General features: G+C 28.5%; 1 protein-coding gene across 2 annotated transcripts in view; it reads right to left on the bottom strand.

Moving 5' to 3' along the window:
* The window catches only part of LOC107438659 (protein O-mannosyl-transferase TMTC2), a 392194-nt gene that overhangs the window by 342584 nt on the left and 22578 nt on the right, over nt 1-27032 (bottom strand). The window contains exon 2 of one of the 2 annotated variants that reach the window (XM_071187375.2): nt 16834-16887. The exons of the other annotated variant lie outside the window; for it this stretch is intronic. The gene's annotated coding sequence lies outside the window, so the exon portion shown is untranslated. The remainder of the gene's footprint in view (nt 1-16833; nt 16888-27032) is intronic. 2 annotated transcript variants of the gene reach the window in all.

The following is a 27032-nucleotide window of genomic DNA, read 5'->3' as shown; positions in this document are numbered from 1 at the left end:
TATTGTGTTTGCTAATGTACCAGTAACTTCCGTGTAAAGTAGTACTCACGTAATTACAATTTTTTATTTATTTTGTATCTTCTTTAAAGAAATAGCAAATTTTAAGATTAGACACTGAGAAAAGCCAGATGCTAGTGTTTATTTCAGATCTACGAGGAGAAAAAACTTACTGAAAAAAATTCTAAGCCATTATTCTGCGTCAAAATTTTAATTCTGTGTTTCTAAGTTTAATATTGAGTTAAGTTACGTGCGTGACTTTTGATTAAATTCTTTAAGTCTTGTTTATGTAAAGACATTAAACTTTTATTCTACATTTGCCATTTTTTAATTAAGGAAAAAACAGTTTCTTCGAACATTATTATTTCTTTTACTATGAATTAATTTTAACTGTACAGTGAGCAAAAAAATAAACTGACCACCCTGAATAACTTTTGATCTAATGATCGGATCACGCTCTAGGACTCCATCCTAATGACTCGAGGGGGTGACGTCAAATACGCTAATTAATAAGTGCAGACTTTCTTACTTTATTTCTACTCAGACTTCTACTTCAGACTTCTTTCTTACAAGAGACTTCATTCGTTGTTTTAACATTTTAAACTAATAATCATTTCTTTTAATCGATTTTGAAATTTTTAATACATTACTAGAAAAATTTCAACTTATAAATAGTTGTACAAATTAAGAGAGTCAAATTGGTTCTCTATTATTCGTAAATGCGTTTTTTACTATAAAAGCAGAAATTAAATAGCTATTATATGAACATGTGAAACTAAAATTTATTTTCTGTTTGTACAGTGTGCCAGAAAAGGGACCACCCAGAATAACTCATGATCTGATGATCAAATCTTCACGTTTTTTGACTCAATTTTAATGGCTCGAGGGGGTTGACCTATAATATAAAATTGATTTAGTGCAGAGGATATTTTAAGTTACAAAATACGACTCAAAAACATACTTAATATCGTCTGCCCACAAATTAATTTTCATATTTTGGTAAACAGGGATTTTGTAATATTTTTAGACATTTTTATAATATTTGTTTAATAATTTCAATAAAATTAAAAAAGTTTAACGTTATTTTATTATACTTTTCCTGTTATTTAAACCTTTTTGAAGTTTCAGCCATTTAATTCGTCTATTTGTTTCACAAAAAGGCTTCACATCTTGACGAATAATTCATAGAATACTTTTACTTCAAATTAAAGGAATATAAGAAATATATGTACTTGCACAAATATATGTACTTGAATTCAACCTACAAACATAAAATTAAATTTTTTGATACGCTTAAAATTATCAACTTTATTATCCATCACAGATGAACACTTATATTAAAATTCAATCATTAGATAAATTATTTCAAAATTACGAGAACATATACCTCCCAATGGGATGACCCTGGTTCGAATCCTAGCGGCGGCTGGTTGATACGAATCCTGCTCCCGGCTCGCACTTACCACAATGCTGACATAAAATATCCTAAAAGGCAGACGGATCATGGGTTAGAATAATCGTGACGTTGGGCCAACCCTGGGAGATTTTCATGGTTTTCCGCACCGTGTAACGCAAATGCGGATTAGCTCCATCAAAAAGTCCTCCACTAAGGGAAATTTCTCTCAATACTTGATCCAGGTGCTCCCTTGTCTACTGGATTGGGTTCAAAGATATACGACTACCGAGTTAAATATTAGTAGTCGTAAACCCGAAAATTAGGTCTGCTGTTCAACAACGGTTATGAAATAAGATATGTTAAGATCCGCTGTGTCTCAGGGGATAGAGTGCTCGCCTCTCAATGAGTTAACCCAGTTTCGAATCCCAGTGTAAACTGTTTGATACGAATTTTGCTCACGTCTCTCATCGGCCGCAGTGCGACATAAAGTAATCTCTGTGGTAGACGTAGTTAATATGGATTAAAATCTCCTTGTTGTCGTGTTAACAATGTGAGGTTTTCGTAGTTTTCCTCTCCGTGTAACGCAAATACGGGTTAGTTCCCTCAAAAAGTCCTTCACGAATGCTAACCTTTTTTAATGCTTGATCCAGAAGTTCCTTTGCCTTCTGGTTTGGGTTTAAAATTACAAGGATACCGAGTTGATCATTAATAGTCGTAAAACTCAGGATAAAGACGGCTGTTCTACGCCAGTTATAAAATGAAACAAAATAGAATGAATATAGAAGAATATTGAAATTAAAAATAATAATTAAAATAGGAGATATGGTTATTTGCCGGGCCTTCTTTTACGTCACTGGTTGAGAGATTGAATAAACGAATATTACAAAAATGTTACACTAAAAAATTAACAGATTGAACAATTATCTTATATCGAAGTAAATGAAATTAAAGAAATTCCCAATTTTAGTTTCGGGAAAACTGCCAGTTCAGACTTTCTTTGTAAGACCCTCGTTCCATTCTAAATTAAATTCCATTCCTAAATAGAAAATAGTTTCTATTCGGTTTTAAAACGTTCTAGTATTTTATTAACGAGATCATATTCTTACATTGAATAGATAGATAGGGTGTGGAGGTTGTCTTTTGAACAATTGGTTTTAAGTTGCTCTGTTTTAAGCGCCTAACTGATATGATATTCAACTATAAATCGATTGGACTCTTCAAAGAAAGTTGCAGCTTTTATTTAGAAGAGCAGAGGTAATATCGATTCTTAGAGCTTAGAAACAGCGAAATCATTTATTCGATTCGTCGAGCTAGCATTTAAATCGCTCGAGCATTCAATCTGACGGAACTCAGATTTCCGTTTGGAATTCGATAGTATCCAAAGAATCTCGCAATAATTACGCTAAATCTTTCTCTTTCTAAATAAGAAAGAAGAGAAAATACTTTTGTTTCTTTGTTCAATTGTCTTAGACTTAGTAATTTAACTCTAATTTAAAATATTGGACAGTGTTTTAGTTCAACATGGCTAAAAATGAATAATGATTTTAATAAATGTTCAAATATAGAACAAAAAAATTAAAACTATTCGAGGCAACTGTGATGATTTATTTTTGTACATTTTTGTGTAAAACAAGTATTTAACACTAGACCAAAGCAACTTTTTAGATTTTTAAAGAAAAATTGCTTTTCGGAGCGCAGCAAGAAATTATAAAAACTAACCTTCTAACTAACCTGCTAAATCGTTTAATTCAGTCATGACGTAGGAAACTTTATTTAAAACCAACGCCTTGCAAAATTATGTAGGCAAGTAAACTGACCTCCAGTTTGTGGAGTGAGTTATATTTTAATATTATATTAATAAAATAATTATTAATTTAAAAAACTATATTTTGAAGAACAAAAATATTAACAATTGTAAAGGATTAGAAACAAAGAAAACATTTATTCGATTCGTCGCGCTAGAATTTAAATCGCTCGAGCGTTTACTATGGCGGGACTTAGATTTTCGTTTTGAATTTAATTGTGTCTAAAAACTATTGCAATAATTCCGGTAAATCTTTTTCTTTCTAATGAGAAAGGAGAGTAAATTCTGGTTTCTTCTTATGAGTCTTATATTTTGTACTTTTCGGTAGATTTCTAGTATTCTTAAAAACGTACAAATATAGAATGCCGTAAAGTCTTCTAATCAATTGATTAAACTATAATAGTAAAACTTCTTAGGATATTATTGCATTTATGTGTTTAACACAGTTGTCGTACACCACCCCATATCAAATTTCAGGTTTTTTTGATAATTTCTGGTACCCTAGAATTTTTTTAAATGACTATCGCCTTATTTATCTCTTGGTTAAGGAACTTATCAGAAGAGAAGGAACCATATATTAATTCTTGCAAATTTGTGATTGATGATAAAGTTATCTCTCACCAAAAAAAAACTATGGTAAAAAACAATGAAATAATTAACTTAAAAACAATTTATACCATTCAATTTACTTTGTAACGTTATACTTTGAACTAAATAAGTGGTAATAAGAACTATAATTTTGAAAACCAGTTTTACCGGTAAACCTCTACCACACGAACGGAAAAAGTACCAAATGAATGATTTAAATACCGTATATTTTGGTTTTATTAAATAGAAAGATATTTTTTTTTACCCGGAATGTCATTACGAAGCACTTTGGAAACATGTTTGGTAAAATTTAGCATAAATTTGGTTCTATTTTTGTGCTGTTTGATAGAAAAATACAAAATTTGGTAATATTACCAAATTTGTATAAGTAACCACACTAGTGTAAACAGAAAAAAAATTTAAAAATATCAAGTTTGATAATCTTTAATTTATTAGGTATAAACTTATTAACTTTGTTTTCGGTCGGTTAGCTGTTTTCATTACTATATCGTCTATCGCAATAGTTGCTCCTTTTTATATTACTTATTATAGATAATTTGAATGAATAAAGCTTATACAAGTTAGTTAGATATGAGGAAAGCTTAATATTCACAAATAACATGAATACACTTTTTCCTTTTCAGATTAAAATCTGGTTTTATGAAGCATTGAATAAACTGATTGGACTTATGCATTTTAATCTATGGTTAAACTTTCTTCCAGTTTATCCATATAGTTGGAAAATTTATCCATAGATTATGGTTAAATCTATGGATAACCTTTCCTCTTTACAACAATTAAACAAAGGCTTACTCAATTATCTATATCAAACCAATAAAAGAGGGAGTTTTTTTAAATCGTATCTTATTTTACTGTATTTTCCTATTTTTCATTTTGACTACAATATTTACTACTATAACTTATCAATGAATTTGAAACTACCGAAGTAATAAAGCAGTAAATATATACTGTGAAAATTACAAAGAAAAAAAATATACTGGAGCACAGTTTTATGAAACCTTAAATAATATCCTTTGATAACAATTTTTTGAGAGGTGTCTGTATTTATTAATCTATTAACTATTTAATAATCAATTAACTAGTCTGTTTAGCTTTCCTAATTTTAATAAAAGGAAAATCGAAGAATTACCTACATTTTCACATACTAGATCCATAAAAAAACATTTCATTTTACAAATTTATCATATCCTACGATTTCTTTCCCTTCTAATTTTGATTACAATGTTCACTATAACTTATTGAGGACATTTAAGCCACCAAAGTAATAAATCATCAAATATATTTCAATAATTGATGTAGATTTGTCAAACCACGAAATTGATGCAATGAATTTGTATGCAAGACCAACAATACAAGTTACAAAAATAAATCAATGAAATAAATATAACAATGCTAAAGTAATATTTCCTACTTTTTCTCGGCATACATTAGATATATAAAAAACATTACTTAAATATCCAAAGTTTTGAGTTAAGTTAAATTTTATCCTTTGATCGCAACTTTTTTGAGATGTATTTATTATAAACTTTTAAATTTTTAATGAAAAAAAAAACGAAATTTCTTCCTTATTAATATACTGGACCATTAAAAAACATTTTCTTTTAACACTTCATCATATTTTATCATTTCTTCCTCTTCTAATTTTTAGTTACAATGTTAACATAACTTATTGATGATACATAAACCGCCAAAGTAATAAATCAGCAAACTAATTTCAATAAATGATGTAGATTTGTCAAACCACGAAATTGATGTGGAGAATTTGTATGGATCTAATGCAAAACCAGCAACACGAGGTACAAAAATAAATCAATTAAATAAATATAACAATGCCCCAGTAATGTTTCCTACTTTTTCTCGGCATACAATAGATATAGAAAAAATGTTACTTTAACATCCAAAGTTTTGGGGAGGTACAATTTCTATCCATAGACGCCTTTTTACAATCTGTCTTGCTTACAGAAAAGTGCCTTAAGTGAACCGTGAGAGTTTTACCTTCTGTTCATCTTTTCCGAAGATTCTCTTTTCCTTGCAACATTCATTCCTCAAAAAGAGAACTTGGATTCTACCGAGCTTTGTGAGATCCAATGAAAAGAGCTTCGACCAAGAGAAGCTGATGAGTTTACAACTTGAGAATTGTCCCAGCTGCTTTTGTAGCGTATAGAATTTCCACAGAAATTTTTGAAGTGCTCTAAGCTGACACAAACGTAGCTAAGAAAGTTCAATAAACTATTTACTTTAAAACTGGACAAAAGAAAATTGAGCTAGAGAATAATATTGCGGTTTTATATTCTGAAAATATGAGAAGGTGTTTGCAGCGAATAAAAAAGAAATATTACTATAAGCTGCTACAATGTGCATACCAAATATAATGCACGGTAGCTGTTATTTATTTACGATGCTTCAAATACGCATTTATTTTTCGGAATATCATTATTTTTATTTTTTTATTTATTTCCAACAAAGAAATGTATTGCTTTTTAATGTAAAATTACTGCGACTACATTATTTAATATTAAGTTTTGCATTTATTCCAACAAGAACTGGGTTAGAACTAAGTTTTGCGAAAGCGTACTATTGAATCAATAATAAGCATCAAAGAAAACTTTTTCAGTCAATTAAAATCGAAATATCGAAGTCAATTAAAATTAAGTCATTTAAATTCAGTCAATTAAAATTAACTCATTTAAATTCAGTTAATTAAAATTAAAAAATATCAAATAACTGGCAACTTAATTTTGTTTCAAGAGTTAATACCACGATCATCAAAAATGGTAAATTTTAACCCATGAAAAATTTTTATATTCATCAAAGATCGCATTTATATATTTAGGATTTACATATATCTTTACAACGCAGTTTCCAATTTTATTTTTCTTATTGCTAAGCATTATTATTGACTTTATTTTGTTGTGAAGTTCTGTTGGGAGCGTGAAGTTTGATGAAATAAAAGACGGAATCAATTACAATGTGACAAATGTAAATAGCATTATGTGTTCTAGGTTATGCTAATCAAACGATGTTTTGATACTGACATAAAAAATGGTAAAAAAAGCAAAATAACTGAAGTGTTTCAGAGCCATGGGACCCGTATAAAGTGAAGCTTTTTCATTGTAAAGTCATGAGTTTAATATTTATGGGGTGAAATTATAAACATGTCTATTAGAAACAAAAAATTATTAGTAGCAAGAAATCTTTTAACATTTCTGCTAGAAACAGGAAGTACCGAAAATGGTCCAAAAGCAAGCAAATTTGGTTCAACAGACAGCAAAATAATCCATTGAAATCAATTCCTTAACAAAGCATACTATATACCGCAAAATTGGTGGGAACTCTAGAATCCCTCGCTTCTGACAAGCAACCAAATTTTAAAATTCTAAAAACCCTATTACAGTACCAGATAATTTGTACTCTAGGCAGCTTTGTTGTCGTTAAAAAATTCCATTCATGGAATATGAATTTATCAAACTCTGCACCATGAATGATAAACATAATAATATAAAAAGGAATGATGTATGATTTTGTATAAGAAAACTGATTAAAAATAAATGTTGAAATAGAGATTCTGTGGAACATTAAGGATAATTTTACCACTCACTTATTGCTGTTGAGCTTTATATGATAACTTCAAAAAACTTGCAAAAAGGAATTTATTACTACATTTTTAAAACGAAATATTTGCTCAAAATAACTTGTAATAATTTCTATACCTGGTTTACTTCTGCATATGCGAGAGAAAAAAATCAAATTTAGAGATTCCTTATTACAAATTTTACAACTGCAGCATTCTTTTGTAAACTAAAAAGCTATAATGATACGCTTTTAAAGGATGCCCCAAAATTAACACAAGGTTTAAATTTTATATCATTAGTGGAATGAAATGTTATAAAGGAAAATAATAGAGCTGCGGCACATTGGACAGATCATGTTTATTCAAAACGGAGTACTACAATATGTTTTTATTGTTGAGTAATATTTTGAGTATTGCTGATTTATTTTCTCACTTCAGCTGCCAGATTTGGCAGTAAGGATCATGTGACTTATTGAAATAGATCCTTTCGATTTGGTGTTTTTTCAAGTCTAATATTTATTCCATTAAGCTCATAATTGAAATTGAGTGTTGCCTCAACAAAATTCAAACAACATTGAAGCGAAATCATCATTGCAATTTTCGACAAAAGAGTTCTCCTGGACCAATGAAATTGCAGCATTTACCTATATGCTGTTTCAGACACAAATCTTTACTGTATATTTTATGAATAAATAAATAAAAAAAATGGAAATTTTTAAAGAAAACCAACATTTTCGATCGAAATTGCATTTTGTGTGAACTTTAGGATGTTCTGTATTTGTATAAACAGTGTGGTCTTAACGCAGAAATTACTTGGTTTCTGAACGTCCAAAATATAACCCTTGGAATAGCTTTATAGAAATCGGAAAATATTTCTCCCCAGACATCCAATGAAAATTGTAACAACACTTTATCAAATTTTAAATAGAAATTTAGCAAAAGGATTCAACCAACCTTTTTCATTTACACCTCAACTCCTTTAAAAGTTATAATTTCAAAAAAGAAAGAAACTTGGCGATTAGTCAGAAAACTTCCCATTTCTGATTGGCTCAATTTTTCAACCACTGGGAGAAATTTCGAAAACTCATAATGGTCGATATCACACGAATCTTCTGTCTATCCATTATCGATAAAATGTTACCTTTCGATACACACGGTTAGAACTACTTTTTATTTCTTTACGAAACCACTTTAATCCCAAAAGATGGCTGGAAAAGCTTCTCCTCCAGCTACATGAAATCTAGGCCCCTGACTAATCAGCCATGAAATCACAGCTAGCACAAACAAGGGACTAATTTCTAAGTTTGGCGAGATTTTCCAAAATGATACCCCAAGGCATCGTTTCAAAGAGCACTTAAAATAATGCTCATACGCTCTCTTGAAAAGCACTCGCTTCCAACAGTCTTCATTTATTAACAGATCATCCCCTTATGAGGTAAAACACATAACGTGATAGATACCCTTAGGCAGTCAGTTACAATAAAAATGATATTTGGAAGGGGCAAACTGACACACCCAATTGTTTTCAGAATATGATACCAGTAATAAATATCCGGGCATCATTGTGGTACTTATTTCGCTTTTAACGGGTATCAATTAAAATAAGCGATAAATGGATTGACAAAGAGAAACTAAATAGAATTTTGGAAGAGAATGGAATTATTTTTACGTAAGTGATTTGGTTTAAAATGGCGGTAATTTATGTAGAATAAAGTTGGAGTAGTCATAAAAATTATTTTTCGAAGAATATGAGGTGATAAAATTTTTCATTTAATGATTATTGTCTTTATATATCTCATTAGGTTTCTAACAATACTTATTTGTATATTTTTTCATAATATTTCAAATTAATTGCAAAAAGCTTAGTTTAAATTGAAATTGATAATGCATATCCATTAAGTTGTATTTTATTGCTATACAAAAAAGAAAAAAGAATTATTTATTTTAGTGATTCAAAAAACTGAAAAAAATGAATAAGTAAAAAGCATGCAAAAAAATTTAACTCAAAATATATTATTTTGCTTGTAATATCCCTTTCAATAACTATTTAGTAAATCTTATAAAAAACAAGTCAATTGTTAAATTTTTCTTTCTATAAAATACAGAAATATTTTTTTATTTTGTAAATAAATTTATATATATAAGGACAGTATGAGTTTAATTAAAAAAACTACAAGTTAATTTGCCACCTTAAAACTCTAATTATGTATGGGTAATATGAATTTAGTTATATACCCCACACTTTATTTTGTCTCCTTAAGGCTAACTATAAAAAGATAATCTGAGTTGACTGAGAAACCAATATTTTAGTTCTTCATTTTAAGAAAGTCCAGGACGCATTTTTGCAGCACTTTTAAAAAGTGCCAGCATTTTTTTAAAATTGCTTATTTTTGTACCTTTAAAAAATACGCACATTTAAAAAACATTAAAACTAAAAAAAACTTTTAAAAGTTTAAATTTCTTGAAAACGTTATAACTTAAAATATATGCTTCCATGGTGATTTTTTTTAGATTACTTTAAATCAAAATGTTCATGATTTAATTTTTAATAGTTTTGGTATTGGGTAAAAAAATTAAAAAATTAAATTTTCATAGTTTTCCTTTTATGCTGTTTTTAAGACAATATATAAAATTTAAAACTGTTTTACAGACTTCCTGAAGTATAATTAAAATTAGATGAGTGAAATAAATACGTTTTTAATTTTTCATTAAGTAACATGAATACAAAATGAGACGTTGGAAATATATAATTTAAATTTAGACAAAAAAACGTTAAGAAATTTTCATTGAAAACAGATTCTCATAAGCCAAGCCTAACTTATATTAAGATAAAAGTATAATATTGAAAAATTTAAAAGAAAATAAATAAGGGAAAAATAAGATTTTTATGTTTTAGATACAGATAATACTCTAAATGTGTAATAGCAATATGTAATTAATTGAGCTTCCGAGATTTTTATATTCTAGCAGCCTGTTCTAGACATAAATTCATTTTATTTAAAACTAGAATTTCCATCAGTGCTTTAAAATGCATATTTCAGTTCAATGTACGGAAAAACAGAAACCAATCTGTATCTTGCAAAAGTATAATTTTTCTCTATTTGAAAGATTATAAAAATTAAGTTTTTTTGTGCTCCGTAACCCGTAAAAACTTTATAAATATATATGAATGCATTGTGAGCATTCAACTGAGCACCTTGCTGTTTAATTTGTTAACAGTCAGTTTTAAATTAAAAATCACTCTGAGGAAAAAAAACATGATCAAAACTACCAGAATATGTTAACATGTACCGTAGCATATACCGTACCGGCTCTATGAGAACACTAAAAAGTAATTTTTATCGAAGCATTTGACATAAAGATTTGGGGAAATTAACAATAAAATGCGGTTTCATAATATGCGATAAAATTTGGTAATTTCATCATGATACATTAGAGTAGAGCACCAAATCCATTTATTCGGTAAAATTTACTTTTCAGTTTTGAATTGTTAATAAATGAGAATGAGAACTCTAATATAGAAAACCAGAATTTCCGCTAAACCGGGAACATATGAACGGAAAAATTACCTAAAGAATGGTTTAAATAATTTTACTTTATAAATTAGAATTGAGGCTATCTCTAGCAGGAATGTCATTACCATACAGTACTGTAATTTTACCAGAATTATAGACTCCATGCAATTTATATAAAACCAGATTTCTGCATTTACGCAGAAACTTTTTTTCCCTGGTTGTTTCAAAATTTACGCCAACAATTGTCAAAATTTCCAACACATGGTAGTTGAGTTATTTGTATATTTAGTATTTAATGTCCACTCAAGTTTCACCACGCAATATTATGCGCTTAAAAAACCTTTGCGAAGCTGTGTGAGACTTCCGAAGTTTGGTACACGAATCATACTTCTACGGTTAACTTTTAGGCGTTTCAGTTAGTACGTTCTCTTTAAAATGTCAGTCATAAAAAATGAAGAAAGTTGCGTGCTTTGAGGTGACGCAGCTACAACTTTAACTTAAAGATCTTAGCAAAGATTTGCCATTGTCATCAGGATTCACAAGAGAGCGGCAAGCACAACGGTTAATTGCCACTTTGCGTGTCATAAATGAATTGACAGTTTCTAACTTCTATAAAGAACTTCGTGGAAACTTACTTCAATTCCATTAAGCTTAAAAAACTCTTACATATATAAAACTGTTTCCTAAATTTCCTTAAAAATCCAGAGACTTAAAAAAAGTTGCAGAAATATTACTGTTTCGAAGAGTAATCTATAATGCGTTGAAATTTTAATCCAAAGAAATAAATCACAATAACACAAATCGCAACAAATTGATTCGATAAAGAAACTTCGAGGTGATAATATCGTAAATTTCTCTATATAGTCAATACAGATTGTTCCGAAGAAATTGCACATAATATATAAGTCCAGACTTCTTGTCAAAATTGAATTAAAAATGTATACACCCCAAATTTTATCGAATTTTAATGAATTTTTGCTGAGACTGAAAACATTAAAACATATCTAATTCCCCGATTATGCCGTTTTGTTGTTTACTTTACATCCTTTTTAAATCTGAGATCCCTAATAAGTGATTTTTTTTTTCAAATTTGATAAGGATAAAAAATATATATATATCATAATGATGGTCATTACAGAATACTTAAATTAGCAGAAAAACAAAGTACTTTGTACTGTACTTTGAGAAAAAAGAAGTATGCTCAAGACTATCAGAATGTGGTAAAATTTACCAAGATTCTGGCACTATGGGAACATCAGAAAGTTCGATAATTTGTACCGAAGCTCTTTGGTAATGGTTTTAATAAAATTAACGATAAAGACATGGTTTTATAACATATGGTAAAATTTGATAATTGTAGTAATTTTATCACAATACTTTAAGACCCTGGCAAAAAAATTATTTATTCTTTTAAATTTACTTTTCAGTTTTGCATTTTTCTACTAGATGTGCAGCAATGTGAACTGTAGTTTTGAGAACTAAAATTCAACAACTCGGATTATTTTACTCAAAGCAAAGTAATACATATATATGAAAAGTTCTAAAAGATAATTACTGTTGATGATATAAGATGATAAATTGTATTTCAGTTAACCAATTTATACCTTAGTTTTTTTTTGTTTTTTTTATAGAGCTTTTTAACACAAAACTATATTAGTATAAAGTAATTTGTAACCTAAGAAGACAATTTTTGGAGAACAGATAAAAAAATATTTAACAAAAATATAAACTTTTTTTTATATTATAGTATGACGGAGAAATTGTCGAGAGATAAACCCATCAATATGTTATAAAAAAAACTATAATTCTAATTGATAATAATTTCATAAATATTTAAATAATTTTTGGTAACGTATGTATGGGTTATACTTTAAAAGTCAATTACTTTTACAATATATATATATATATATATATATATATATATATATACCCTATAAAATATATACAGAGAGCGAGAGATACATGTATACACAGAGAAAAAAAGTACCGTAAAAACTACCAGAATAAGGTAAAATTCACCGTGTTTTTGACTCTGTGAAAAAAATTTCACCAAAAAGGTTGGTAATTTTTACCGAAACACTTTGCTAATGATTTTGGTTAAGTTAATCGTAAAATATGGTTATACAACAAGTGATTAAATGTATTATATGTGCTGAGATTTTTTTCACGATACCTTGCCTTAGATCATGGCATACAAATTTATTTGGTTAAACTTACTTTTAAGTTTTGCATTTCTTTACTAAATGTGAAATAAACATATGAACGAATAAATTAACAAATGAATGGTTTAACTACCGTATATTTTGATTTTATTACCCAGAATAATGTTTGCTTGTTTGTTTTTTCACCAAAAATGTCATTATCATACATTCCAGCAATTTTATTACAATTTTTTTTCCGTGCACCGTACATCTTAGACAAATTTTATTGTATCATTTCTTCCTCTTTTAATTTTAATCTTCTTCCATTTTTTTATTTCAATCTTTTTTTTGTTTTGTTTTAAGACAAATACTCATTATCATCACGCAAAGTGCTTTGTAATTGATAAAATTAAGACATCAGCTTAAAAACTGTAAACTTTTAACTTATATCAGTGGTGACATATATCAAGCATTTAGTTGCTTATGTAGTTTTTTACTATTTTCACATCCAACCTTGTAAATATTAATGACATTTCATTTATTTATCTATTAAATTACTTGAAATAAGCAAATATGTTACTAGATACCATTAAACCTCAGATAGTTTTAGATTTTCATGTTTTTTTTCTTCTTCGCATTTTGCACTGCTTACCTATCTTAAACAGATTTGCAACATTTATTTTAATTGTTTTCTAACTAATCTCCTAAATTAGCATTAGTATAAGTAAAATATTAATAAAAAATTACTGAAAAATTTTAGCCTAAAATATTTAGTTATTAGAATTGATCTTTAGTTATTAAAATTGACTCGGTAAATTACTTTAATATTTTAAATTCATTAATATGAATACTATTAGTTCACGGATCTAATTTAATAGTTTTCCTCTTGATTGCGTAAAATGCTTTAAAAAATAATCTTCAGTGAAACTTTTGAAATACAATTAAGGATCTGTAAAAGCATTAATATGTTTGGTACATTTCCGCCAGCTAAATAACTTGATTCCTTTCCAGACAAATTTGAAATGCATTTTTTACCTGAACATATATGGTGGTAAATAGTTAATGAATCATCTTTTATCTTTCTTAATAACCGCAAACTAATTGCCTGCTTCGTCAAAATTTAATTAATTTTCGTTAATAATCAAGAGTTAAAAATCGGTTAACATTAATATAAGTTTTTAGAAATTCTTCAAACATGTTACAAGAGGAAATTTTACCTAAAAGTAAGAAATATCTCTCGGATACCACCAATAGAAACTTTATATTTATACGTTATTGAATTTTTCCCTCCCCTATGCTTGAAAGAGGTAAATTTTTAATAACCTTAATTAGAAAACTCTCTAACATTTTACTTAATGCAGGATTGCGTTTGATATTAATAATTAGTATAAGAATTTCTCGCTTATGTTTAAACGCAAAAAGAAGATAACTCAATGTAATCAAATGAATTAAAACTCAATAGTTAATCAATAGCAATCCTAGTTAAAGAGTGTCTTGATCAATATTTACATTTGTTTTAAAACACAATTATTTATTTTATTTTATTTTTATTTATTTATTTATTCTTATTTATTTCATTTTTTATTTATTTATTTATTTATTTTTTGCAAGATTACACGTTATTAACTTTTTAATCTTTTTTGTCAACTGCTAAAATACATTGCTTCGTTAAAGTATATTAGTTATTAATATCCTCTAAACTACAAGTACAATTCAAACTTTTGATTTTCTCAATGTTTAAAATGGAGTCATTTTGCGTTTCATTTTTGGTAAATTTATTGGAAAAAAAATATTTAATACAAATTGTCTTTATAGTATTTAATTTAATTCATTATTGATGTCAATATTTGATGTTAGTTTTGAGTAATATCATCTGATATCGTATAAAATATACGCTTAAAGCACTCTAAACTCATTTATCCCAATTTCCAGTCTGCAATGAAATGACTTGTTTCTATTTTATTTTTCTCCATAATATTTTTCGCACTTTAATACTGAAAGTGACAGTAGTTTAGCCGAAATGCTGGCAAGTTAATTTATTAAATTTTTTTTAATGATTTTAGTAAATTTATGTTAATTATATAATCAAGGATAAATCTAGTAAGTTGGGTGATCCAACTTTGACAGCTTATTATTTGGCTTTGGTTTAATATTTTTTTTCCACTATAGTTGAAATTTAAAATTTTCTACCGGCTGAAAGAAATCATAGTAAGCTCTAATTGAAATTAAAACATTTCTAAATTAATTTTATTTAAAATGGAACAGTCGAAAATTACTTCCTGCGCGTTCCACAGAGACATCGCAGACTTCGAGAAACATAGCAGGCTACAGCCTCGAAGACCTCGCGAAACATTGCAGGCCTCGGCATCGTAGACCACGCGATACGAAAACAGAGTATTTGCTTTAATGCTGGTTGAAGTAAGATGAATCACCAAACATGCTCAAAAACGCCATTCTAGGAATTCATTTACTCTTGTGTGCCAGGGTTTTCTACAACTTATATCAAAAACCTGCCACTTACATGCAAAAGTGTAGAGAAAATATGGGTGCACAGTTTGACGTATTAATTTGTTCCTTATATCAAGCTATTTTTGCTATTTTTAAGCTATTTTTCCTTTTTTCATATACAAATTTCATACTTGATGATCTAATATATTGCTGTTGTTATAATGTACATTGCACAAAAAAAAAAAAAAAAACGAACAACCATGAAGAACATTTGATCTAGTGATCGGATCTTCACGTTAATTCTTGCGGACAATATGCGGTTAATTCTTTGTTACAAAACACAAAAATTCACTTTCTCTGAATAAATAACATACAATTTTTCGAATTTTTTAAAAAATGCTACTTTTTTTAAAATTAAATTTCCCAGAGGAACTAATCGACTGATATCACTCAAATTTTGCATTTTTCTATTCAAAATTATATTCTTTAAAATGATATAAAAATTGTATCCCTTACAATTAAAATTTTTTGGACGATTATGAAATCAAGTGATACTAATTTATTAAAAGCATGTATAGACGAATTTTATAATTGTGTGCAAAAAATTTTCATTTCGTTTCGTGATATAGCGAAATACGCAATAAGTAAGATTAAGAATAAGAGGTCCAAGCTTTAAACCGCTTTCCTGGTCAAACTATTAGGACCATATTTCTCAGATTACGGCTACCCTCGATATTTTGAGGGTCAGAACTACGAATGCGTCGAAAAAAGGTATGTTTATTCAGAGAAAGTGCGTTTTTGCGTCAGATTTCGGAACTTAAAATATCGCCTTGGCAAATTAATTAACATATTTGAGGTTACTCTCTCGAACCATTAAAATTGAATCCTAGAACGTGAACATCCGATGATTAGATCAGAAGATTTTCAGAGTTTCAGAGTGGCCGGTTTTTTCACACTGTGCATTTTTTAAGTAAAAATAAATCAATTAATTGCAATTATTAACCTCAAGCTAAACTCAATAAGCTTTGAAAATTTACACTTTTAAAAATTCACAATGTGCACAACCTTTTACGTTGAAATAAAGAGCAGTACCACGCCATTTATCTATTTAATAAACGTCCTTGTATGGATACAACAGTAGATACAGCTTACATAATGTACAAAAATGGATACTGCATAGGTACAACACGGCCTATTTATATACAGTATATATTTCTGTAAAAATTTCAAAATTCATTCCAAATTTAATATGATTTTAATGTTGATTGGTAGTTAAATACATTAGTTTGAGTAAATGAATTTAATTTTCTGCGAACGTACAAAAACTGTAGAATAAGTGTAAAATTACTTACCTTTCTCTATTACAAATTCAGTAAGAATGCCGCTACTTTACGTCAAGTTTTCTGCTGTTGAAAGAAAAAGAAAATTAAATTACTTACCTTATATAATCTTGAACACACATAAGTTAAAATAGACTAAAAGTAGTTTAAATTGAAAATTATGTTTAAACATTTTTCTTGATATGCGTTTAATAGATCAAAACAATGATAAATAAATGTAGTAAATAATCCAATACAGTTAAGAGTAAATTTAAAAATTTGCAGCTAATATAAAATAGTTTATTTTTCAAGCAAACTTTTAACAATTAAAATTAAGAATCTGTGCAAATATTCATAGATAATTCATATAGATGGAATTCGTGATTAGGAACGTTATAGATGGTGCTCCGTACCTTTATTATGGATTTTTAGAATTCATATTAAAAATGAAAATAAAAATGTCGTGGTCGCAAATTCACAATTAAACTAGGAAAAAACAAGAGCGCTTTCGAAATCTGACAGATTACGGCAGAGGAAATCTAATGAAATAAACATCAAAGCAGGATTATAATTGAAGCAGCAGATTTGTTTAAAACAGATCGAAACTTGAAGTCACTTATAATCATTTTTCAGATCCCCTCTGTTTTTTTTCGCAGTTAAACAGTTTTGTTTATTTCATTTACCTTCCTGGTACTGTAATTTCTCAGATTTAGATTACGTTATTATTTTTTATTGGTTATTTAGAAAATGACTCGTCTGTAAGTTCCTTTTCCCGCAATGGCGTAACAAAAGTTAAATATCAGTTGATTCGTCACCAGACATTCAGTTAATAATAAATATTCAGTTAATAACAAATATTCAGTTAATAACAAATATTTAGTCAATAAAAAAAAATTTTTTTACTTTATCTAACAAAGCAGATGATCGAAGTACCACCTGCTAATTAGTTTGAATTACATTTCTCCCAACAGTTTTTTATAAGGTTCAAGAATAATCTGTAAAATTTATTTAACTATCTTAAAATAGTTGTCAATGTCTCAAGCTGGTAAAAATATTTACAATTTTATTCGGACAGCTATTTATTTGCTTAATTGAATCTAGAAAGAGTAATAATTTGAATTGCATTATTTTTTAAATATCTCAAAGCTGATTCAACCCACTGTATCCGTTATTACGCATTTGGCGTAATTTTTGCTATTCTTTAAAAAAAAAATTCGATTAAACTCATACGTTTAAAAATTCAAATCTCTGATATTAATTCAAAACTTTAAAAAAATTACATATTTTTCAATCAAAAAAACTAATTGTATACAAAATTCAGCTTAATGACTCACAGGGTTTTTTGAACGTTTATATCACAAATATAACTATTCGATTGTCTTATCTATACTGGTAAATCAGTTGAAAGATTTAATTCAAAATAATTTAGAACATTATAAAAAATTGCGATCCATAATCGTTAAAATCATTAACTTAATTTAATTACCCTTGCAGTTTTTATATCCACGTTTTGTAAATTTAATCACTCACTTCGTGAAATAAATGGATAATAAATAAGAAATAAAAAATAACTTTCCATACAACTCTTAAATCGACTCTGCATTATTTGAAACTATTGATGCTAAAACAATTAACAAACTTAATTGTATTGTAACAAAAATGTGCATAATTAACTAATTGTATTTTTCTTTGATTTAGATGTTTACTGTTAGTTGACAGGAATTCTATGAAAAAAGTTTATGTCCTATCACTTGTTTTTCGCAGCAAAAACCTTTTTTTTTCCTAAACTTTTTGCTTTTGCAAATTTTTGGAAACCTTCCATCTAATTTAGGATTTCCCGTTTATTCTATAGTGTGCATTGCAGCATCTCAATATTATTTTATTTTATTTGATACCACACTCGAAACACAATAAAGATTATGTATTTCGGATCCTCAAAATCAAAAAAAGATTACGGGAGAAATACCTAAAATGTGTTTATGATCTGCCTGAAAAAGTTCCAAACTTTTCAATGAAATCGCAACAAATGTTTTATTCATCCCCATCTCACTGTTGTAAGCAAAATGAAACTTTGATAAAACACTAAACTTTCAAAAGATCAGAAATAACTCCTTTCCAAATATATCAGATAACATTTTAAATAAAAAAAAATGTAAGTTAACGATCAAAATAAAGTAAGAAATATATTCCATCCAGCTAATAAGAAATTCGTATCATACAACAGAATTGGAGTAATAAGATTTTATTAAGTTTCTCTCTGATACGAAGAAAAGAAAGGACACGATGATGAGAAGAGCAAAAAGGTTTTCATAAAAGAGCCAGCAAAACAAGGACTATTGCACTGTTCTCCTTTTAGTTTTTACACGAGCGCTACAGCGATTTGCAATAAAACTGTCAACGAGCGAAGTAGCCTCGGGTTAGTTGTCTACATTTAGTATCCAGTCTTCTCTGTCTATCTATAAGCAAGCTGTACATTCACCCTTCCTGTCCTTGTAAGTTATAGTAGTCGGAAAAGGAAGATCCCTACCACGACATAAATGGGATTTCGTCCTGCTAGACTTGATAGAATCATGCAGTCAAATTTAACGTTCCGTATCAGCTCCTTTGGCATCAGACGTCCAAAAATTCAGGGACTCGCTCTATTCTGGCTCGCCATGTTTCTAGAAGCCATCATTTTCGTCGACAAAGCTATTCCGTTCAAAATGTCGATGCAGAAATGTCTCTCGAAGAATATGGGTAAAAGGGAAGAAATTTAAGACAAAAATCAGAACTTACCTTGATTTATAGCTTTGCACATAAATTTCTATAGCGCTGGTAAGAAAATGCTCAGCGGTTATAGAATATGTAAAACTAAAACATTGTTTAATGTTTGAATAACGTAAGAAATATACAATGATAAGTATTTAACCAATGGAATTAAGAATAATTAAATTCTAATAATTATAAACTTCAAACGCTGATACTTTAGATATCAACGTCATAGTTTCATTATATTTAAAAATATAAACGCAAAGGATGAACTACTTGAGTAATGTTTCCTTATTTTTTAGCCCTTAAACTGAGAAAAAAAAAGCATGGTCAGAACTGCTAAAATGTGCTAAATTTATTGGTCTTCTGGTTTATGGGAACACCAAGCGACTAATTTTATTATGATCTCTTAGAACATTGCATAAAAACCATTTATCCAAATGAATTTACTTTTCAGTTTTGTATTTTTTGCTAAATATGTGATAAAAAGAACAATACTTTTGAAAACCAGACTTGAAGGAACGGAAAAATCAAATTGATTTTCAAATTTACAAATTCTGAATAATTTCGATAAAGTTAAAAATTTTTATTGTCTGGCTATGTTCCATTTTTCCAATATTTATTTTAAAACTAGTATACTTGAGTCAAGAGTTTCGTTAATTTTTATTTTAAAAAAGAAAAGAAGAATATTTTTAGCAAATCATTTGTTAAAATTCGAATATATTTATTTAAGTACTAATATTTTAAAAAGTAGTTCAGTAAACTATCGCTTTGGCAAATATATTGTCAAACTCAATTATCATATACTCAATATACGATACGGAAAATTAGTCAAGTACAGTGAATGAGTTTTAACAATCAGGTATGTTCTTTTAGTGCTGAAGTGTTACGAAAAAATAATAATACTTCTGAGAGCTCAGACTATTTTATAGATAATTTATTCATAAAAAATTGAACCGAAAATAATTCTGTCCCTATAATTTTAAATTTTAATTAATCATAATCTCCATCGGTCATTGCAGAATAAAAACATTCATCTACAACTTTTTACTAAGTTCAGCTTTACCACGGCTCCTTATGGCATGGTATCCATAGTTTTGATTTAAAAGATTTTGATTATACTTTTGATTATAGTTTGATTATACTAAAGTCCCTTCAGTATAATTGAAAAAGTGCTTCTAAAAGCATAATACGTTTTTGAGGTAGATAAGGCTAAATTTTAAAAACTGTAACAGAAGTTATTTTATTACAACAATATTAAAAATGAGACAATTGTTTTAGAAATAATTCAAGCTCACTCTTCACAGTTTTTCTTGTTACCAGAGTCTGTCTGAAATATACATGATCCTTTGCAGCTTGATCTTCAAAATTATTTAATATGTTTCATTAAGGGAAAAGTAACTGCTGTCGTTATCTAAAAAACCAATTACATTTGTGATCGAATATTTTGTTGCATTTATATAAATACTTGATAGTGCCTAATTTGGGTGCGGGATTTCGAATCTAAAATTAGTTTTGCTCCTAAAGCTACAGTTTTCTTTAATCACATTTTTAGTATATATTTTTGATCGAAATATGCAAATATAAAAGTGTTATATATAACGAGGAGATGTAAATAAAGCGACAAGCATCTAGGGGAGTTAGGACACATCATCAGGATTAAAATTGCATGGGAACCCATGCCCAGAAATGCTGCGGCACACGGCTAGAGGAGCTTCCCTGTTGTTCTGAATCACATAAAGCCCATCTGTTCAAAAGCACACGAAGGAAGAGTTTATAATAGGGAAGCGTCCCTGGCAGCGTATGATGAAATTATCAGGAAATAGTGGTACCTATGCCTTTTTAATCCTAATGATTTGCGTTAACTCCTCTAGAGAATTGTTGCAACATTTATGCGACATCCTGCTATATATAAAGTTTTTAAACTTGTGCATTTTGACAAAAATAGACTGAAAATATAATTTTAAAAAAAAACTGTAGCTTGGAGAGATAAACCGATTGCAGATTTGAATTCAGCAACGTGAAAATATTCAAGACCCGTTATAAAAATCTCATGCAACAGCAAACAAGCAAAAATTTGTTCCCCAGTGTTATCTTTCCAACAAACAAAAAATTAAAAGCTCATGAAAAGTTAAATCTTAAAATATTTTGACATCAAAATTGAACGAGCTTGAAAAATATGCCTGAAAGAAGTCTGATCCGATCCCCCATCCCGTCTCAAGTACAGACCTTAACCACCTCTTCTTGAAAGAACTTGATATCCATTTGAAATCGGGCCTTAGAAAGTTTATTTTCAAGAAATATCGAATTCTGAGTGGAATCATATCATCGTATGAGAATACTATTTTAGGGGAAAATTATTTAACTTTAAAAAAAGAACTCTTTCCTTAAGCAAACTAAGAAAACTTTTTACCAATTTTTTTAGTAAATACTGCAACTAATGTTGTATTTCATACTATGTAGATTAATTGCGCTTATGATATCTGTAGCTCGCTTTATTAATTATTTTGTGATGATAGAACAACCATCCCGCATGCGATAGATATTTTTCAAAAAGTTAAAACACCAAAAAATCACATAATTGACATAAAATTTCTTTATTACAAAATCTAAAAAAAACGTCACTTTTTATAACATGTAAATTAATAAAAATTAAACTAAAACTAAATTCATAGTTAAGCAAAAATGTTCTATTTTATTACCTTGCTCAGCTTTTCTAAATTAGTATATAAATGACCTCTTCAATTTTACCAATATATAATTTCTTTTATACCGCGTTTAAGAAGCAAGATAGCTATCGTTATTTTTTTTATCAACCCCATCAGTTACTGATTTAAAATACCAACATGCTCTTGAAATAACATTGCATTCTGGAGTGTTTACCGACGTGATCTTGAATCCGACTTTCAGATTCAGGAAATCTCCTTTTTTTGGCCATTATCTAAATGCAAGTCGAGGTTTCCAGGCGGAATCTCATCATTCAGTGAAGAGGACTGAAAAATATTGAGAGAAAAAAATGAAAAAACCCTTCATCTCTATTGCTCGGAGAAAAATTCGGACTATTGCTTTCTCCAAAGAGGACAAGAAAACCATATAATGGAATGCTTTTGAAAACTTATTTTAAAAGCAAAAATAAAAGCTACGGGATCGTGATCTGTCTAGCGAATGACATCTCATTTTATGGCACCAAAAACGGAAATGCCATGAATCCTTGATAGAAAAATCACTTACAAAATATAAAGTTAGGATAAAATGAAAATAAATAGATAAATAAAAAAAACTACTAAAATATTCAGTTGTTTATCAATTTGAATTCTATATGGAATAATAGTTGAATCTGTCCAAGAAAGTTGGGGCGTTAACCCTTTGGCTTCGATGGGACAATGATGTCCCTTTTATATATATTTTTTTAGGCTCTAATTGCAAGTAAAAATACATTTTGGTATTTTTAATTATAAAAAAAGACTCCAACAGTTACTGAAAAATTATTGGAATTATATTTGCGCTAAAATATAAAATCCAAAAAAAAAAAAAACTAATTTAGAAAGTTTTTTTTCATTCATATTCAAAAGCTATCAATAATTTATTTTACAAATTAAGAAAAAAATCATCAATTAATAATATTTCTCTTAGCTCAAAATAACTACAAATAAGGATAAACTTGAAAATAATATTATTTGGGAGTGAGCAGTGTTCGGAAGATTTTTCCTTTAACTCACAAAAAAGCTCCGGTGTCTTATGTTGTATTTTCCAACCATAAATGATTAAAATGATCAAAACTTTGGATAAAAATTTACGGTATGATGCAGATATTTCGAGACTGTTTACGATTAATATGGATTATGCGCAAATGAAATCATTCCATGTGGTTTATGTCAATAAAACACTTGATGGCTAATACTAAGGTTACTTTACTTGTATGTCATCTTTATTAAATATATAATCTTTTACCATATAAATCAACTCATTTTTAAGAATAATATTCAATCTTATAATTGCATGAGTTCGTAACACTTATTAATAAATTTTTGATTAAGTTTTTTTTCATTTCTAGGCTGTACACTATGCTGATTACGAAAATGGCACAAGTTTTTAACATATAATTTGTGAGAAACATGAATACAGAGTATTACAAACATAACCAAACCATGGCAGAGCACCCAGCCTCCTTTTAAGGCTCTTTTTTCAAAGATCTTGGTAGGTCTCATACGTACTAAAAATATTTAATTTAGAATAAATTAAATAGAGACTAGCTCTTCTGACGCCAGATTCACACACACCACCACGAAGATCGAGCACCTAGTTCCGTTTTTCAAAGCTCTATCTATTAACGGCCATTATAGAAACGCCACAGTAATTCCACCCTGGTCAGACGACGTAGAAAGCTCCTGAGCTGGTATACCTATCTCCAAATTTCCTCACCATAACCAACGAGAGGATTTTTAGCCACGACAGATTTAACATGCACTTGCTGCGTATGCACACTGGTTGTTTTGTCAGCTGTCAGGATCGAACTCACTACTCCCAGATCTCTAACCAGCTGTGTGAACCACTCCTTAACCTACTTCGCCACCGAAGCACCTGTCAATCACTTAAATACATCAATCATTAAAAGGTACAGAGAGAAAAAAATAAGAGAACATATTTATTGTATCTTTGAAATATGTGTTTTAGTAAGCAGTACATGAATGTAGAATAAAAGTCATGTTGTACCTTTAAATTTTTGTGGTACCCTTTAAATTTAAAGATCATTTGTAAGTTTTGACGTACAGCAATGAATTAATTGTCAGTTTCAGTTTTTTTAAGTATAACGATGCGAAAATACCATTTTATATTTAAAATAAATTTTTATGAAATCTATGAAAGCAATAATACCACAAGCTAAAGCATCACCGAAAAGCAATACTTCTTTTTTACAATACTTTTACTATCAATTTTTAAAGAAATATAAAAATATTCCAAACCTTATCCAATGCAAAAAGTATATTTATGTTTCCGAAAAAGAAGTTGACAGATATACAACTTAAGAATTTCAAGAGATATATGTTATTGACTGATTAAGGAAAAATATATCCATATATTTCCATCTTGCTGTATCAAGTTTTCCCAAGGAAAAAAAATAAATTTGAATCTTTTGGAACTTGAAGTTGTTACGAAACGGAAACTACAAATCTGAATTTTGCTTTCTGAAAGGCTTTTGGGTCGTCCTATGTGACAAACGCAAGAGTCGATTACACGGTTCATGTGATTCAGGTTTCTTTGCGACCCACAAGCAAGTCAGCCGTTTATTACTTGAACTAGCCACGGGGTTTTGCGGTTGGAGTCATCTTACGAACAAACAGCTTCACTTTCCTCCAGAGAGTCTTTCTTAATGTGAACGTTAATCGGCTCGATCGATACTTTCTTAAGTAAGGTTTTCTTTTTAGTGTATTCGTAGATCTCTCCCAGAAAAATGGACACCATAGATTGCTTTTTTATAGATAATTTTCTACTTGGTAGACTCAAAAGGTAGTCGACTTTAGCTATTTTATTATTTAGTAGCGTAAAAGAAGCTTTTGTTTTTCACGAACAGAAAAGTTTTCTTTACTTTTATCATTGAATCTTTCTATGAGGTAGATTTTTTCCCCTTCTAATTAATATCCTTCTTTGACTAGCAAAATGCTTATAAAACATAACATAATAAAGTAATATTCCAATATTATTTGATTAAAAACTTCATTCGCTTCAAAAATAAAGAAATTGGTCGACATTTTATCCTGATTTGCCCCTCTCGGCCACAGTGGTTTTCGTTGTTCTGTTTTTCATCTTTTTCTCTCTCAGCTACCGTGTTTTTTATCGTTTTGTTTGTCACTTTTATTTTTCCATTTTTCGTTGGCAACATTATGTTTTATATTTCAAATCAATTTTGTTTCTTCTCATTCACGTCAGACAAGTCTTGAAAATGGGCACCTGCTTTTGATTGCTTGAAACTTATCGATTGTTATTTCCAGTTTGTATATTTTGTAAGCAAAAAAAGTTTCTAATCACGTATTGTCTTACTGCTTCAGTTTCCTTGGATTATTTATTTAATATTCAAGTATTAAGATTTAGATTATATAAATGACACAACTTTTCTTAATGGTTTATTTAATTATTTTCGCAACTTCTTCTCATAAAAGATATTTACTTAATTTCCCATAGAACAAACCAGTCCATTTTCATAGTGTTCAATAGAAAGTAGTGCGTAGAGAACTAAATTTCATATAAATTAGGGCAGATACGTATCTTTTATGGGATTAGCAAAATCTTTCAAACGAACCCTTAACCCTTTATCGCTGAATCTTCATTAAAATATTGATAATTATTTTTTCATTATTTTGTATCATTTTAGGTCAAAATAAGGGGGAAATATTATATTTCACAATTTTATATTTAACAGTAACATTTATTAGTTATGAAGTACAGCATTGTGCACCGGTGTCATTTATTTATTTTTATTTATTGTTTTTTGTTTTTTGCGTTAACGGTAAAATTTACTAAACAATAATTTTTCAAATTTGCACTTATTTGCAGTTATTTAGATCTGAGAGAAATTTTAGTTCATCACTGAATTTTCTTAGTCTGCAAAATCATTTATTAACAAATTTTGGAATGTGAATGAAAAATAATTTTCAAACTAGTACTTTTTTTCGGATTTTATGTTTCAGAGTAAAAATTATGATGAGAATTCAACAGATTTTCATGGTAACTATTAGCCTGTTTTTTATAATTAAAAAATACCGAAATATATTCATACTTACAAATAGAACATCTGAAGAAGAAGAGATATATAAAAGAGACACCGGGTCCCATCTGTATCAAATGGTAAAAAAATAACTTAAAAAACTAATATATTGTTAGTCATAGTAGAAAGTAAGTAAGTCAAGTAAGTCATTCTGCATTAATCTAAATTGTGACTAAAGCGTTGGATGTCTTTACCAAAAAGTGTGCGAACTCCCTTAACCCATATTTGCAATGCATAGAAGGTAGAAGAATGCGTTTAAAACACCAATATGTATATAAAATAAGCCTCTACCATGAAAAAATAATAGTCCTACAATTTTTTGAGCACATGTTTTGACTATAAAATAACAAGGTCTTACTCTAAAAACCATTTTAATTTTATAAAATTGATTCAAAAAATAAAAGTAATTTATTTTCGAGTATTCAGTTGCTTAAAATATCATTTTAAATGAGAAAAAATACCGCTTCATTAAAATTTGCAAGACAACCTAAACATATTAGATCTATAATACGTCTGTACATTAACGAAGACTTTTTTATTGATATAAAACATTGAAATAATTGAATTTAGAAATATTAGTAAAATTAATTTTTTATATTAAATCAGTAAAATTTCTTAGTTATGAAGTACAGCATTGGGCACCGGTGTCATTTATTTATTTATTTTGCGTTAACGGTAAAATTTACCAAACAATAATTTTTCAAATTTGCACTTATTTGCA

The sequence above is a fragment of the Parasteatoda tepidariorum genome, chromosome 11, assembly GCF_982258835.1.
Source record: "Parasteatoda tepidariorum strain Cologne lab strain chromosome 11, Ptep-v5.0, whole genome shotgun sequence".
NCBI lineage: Eukaryota > Metazoa > Arthropoda > Arachnida > Araneae > Theridiidae > Parasteatoda > Parasteatoda tepidariorum.
This window is presented reverse-complemented; position numbering and strand designations above follow the sequence as displayed.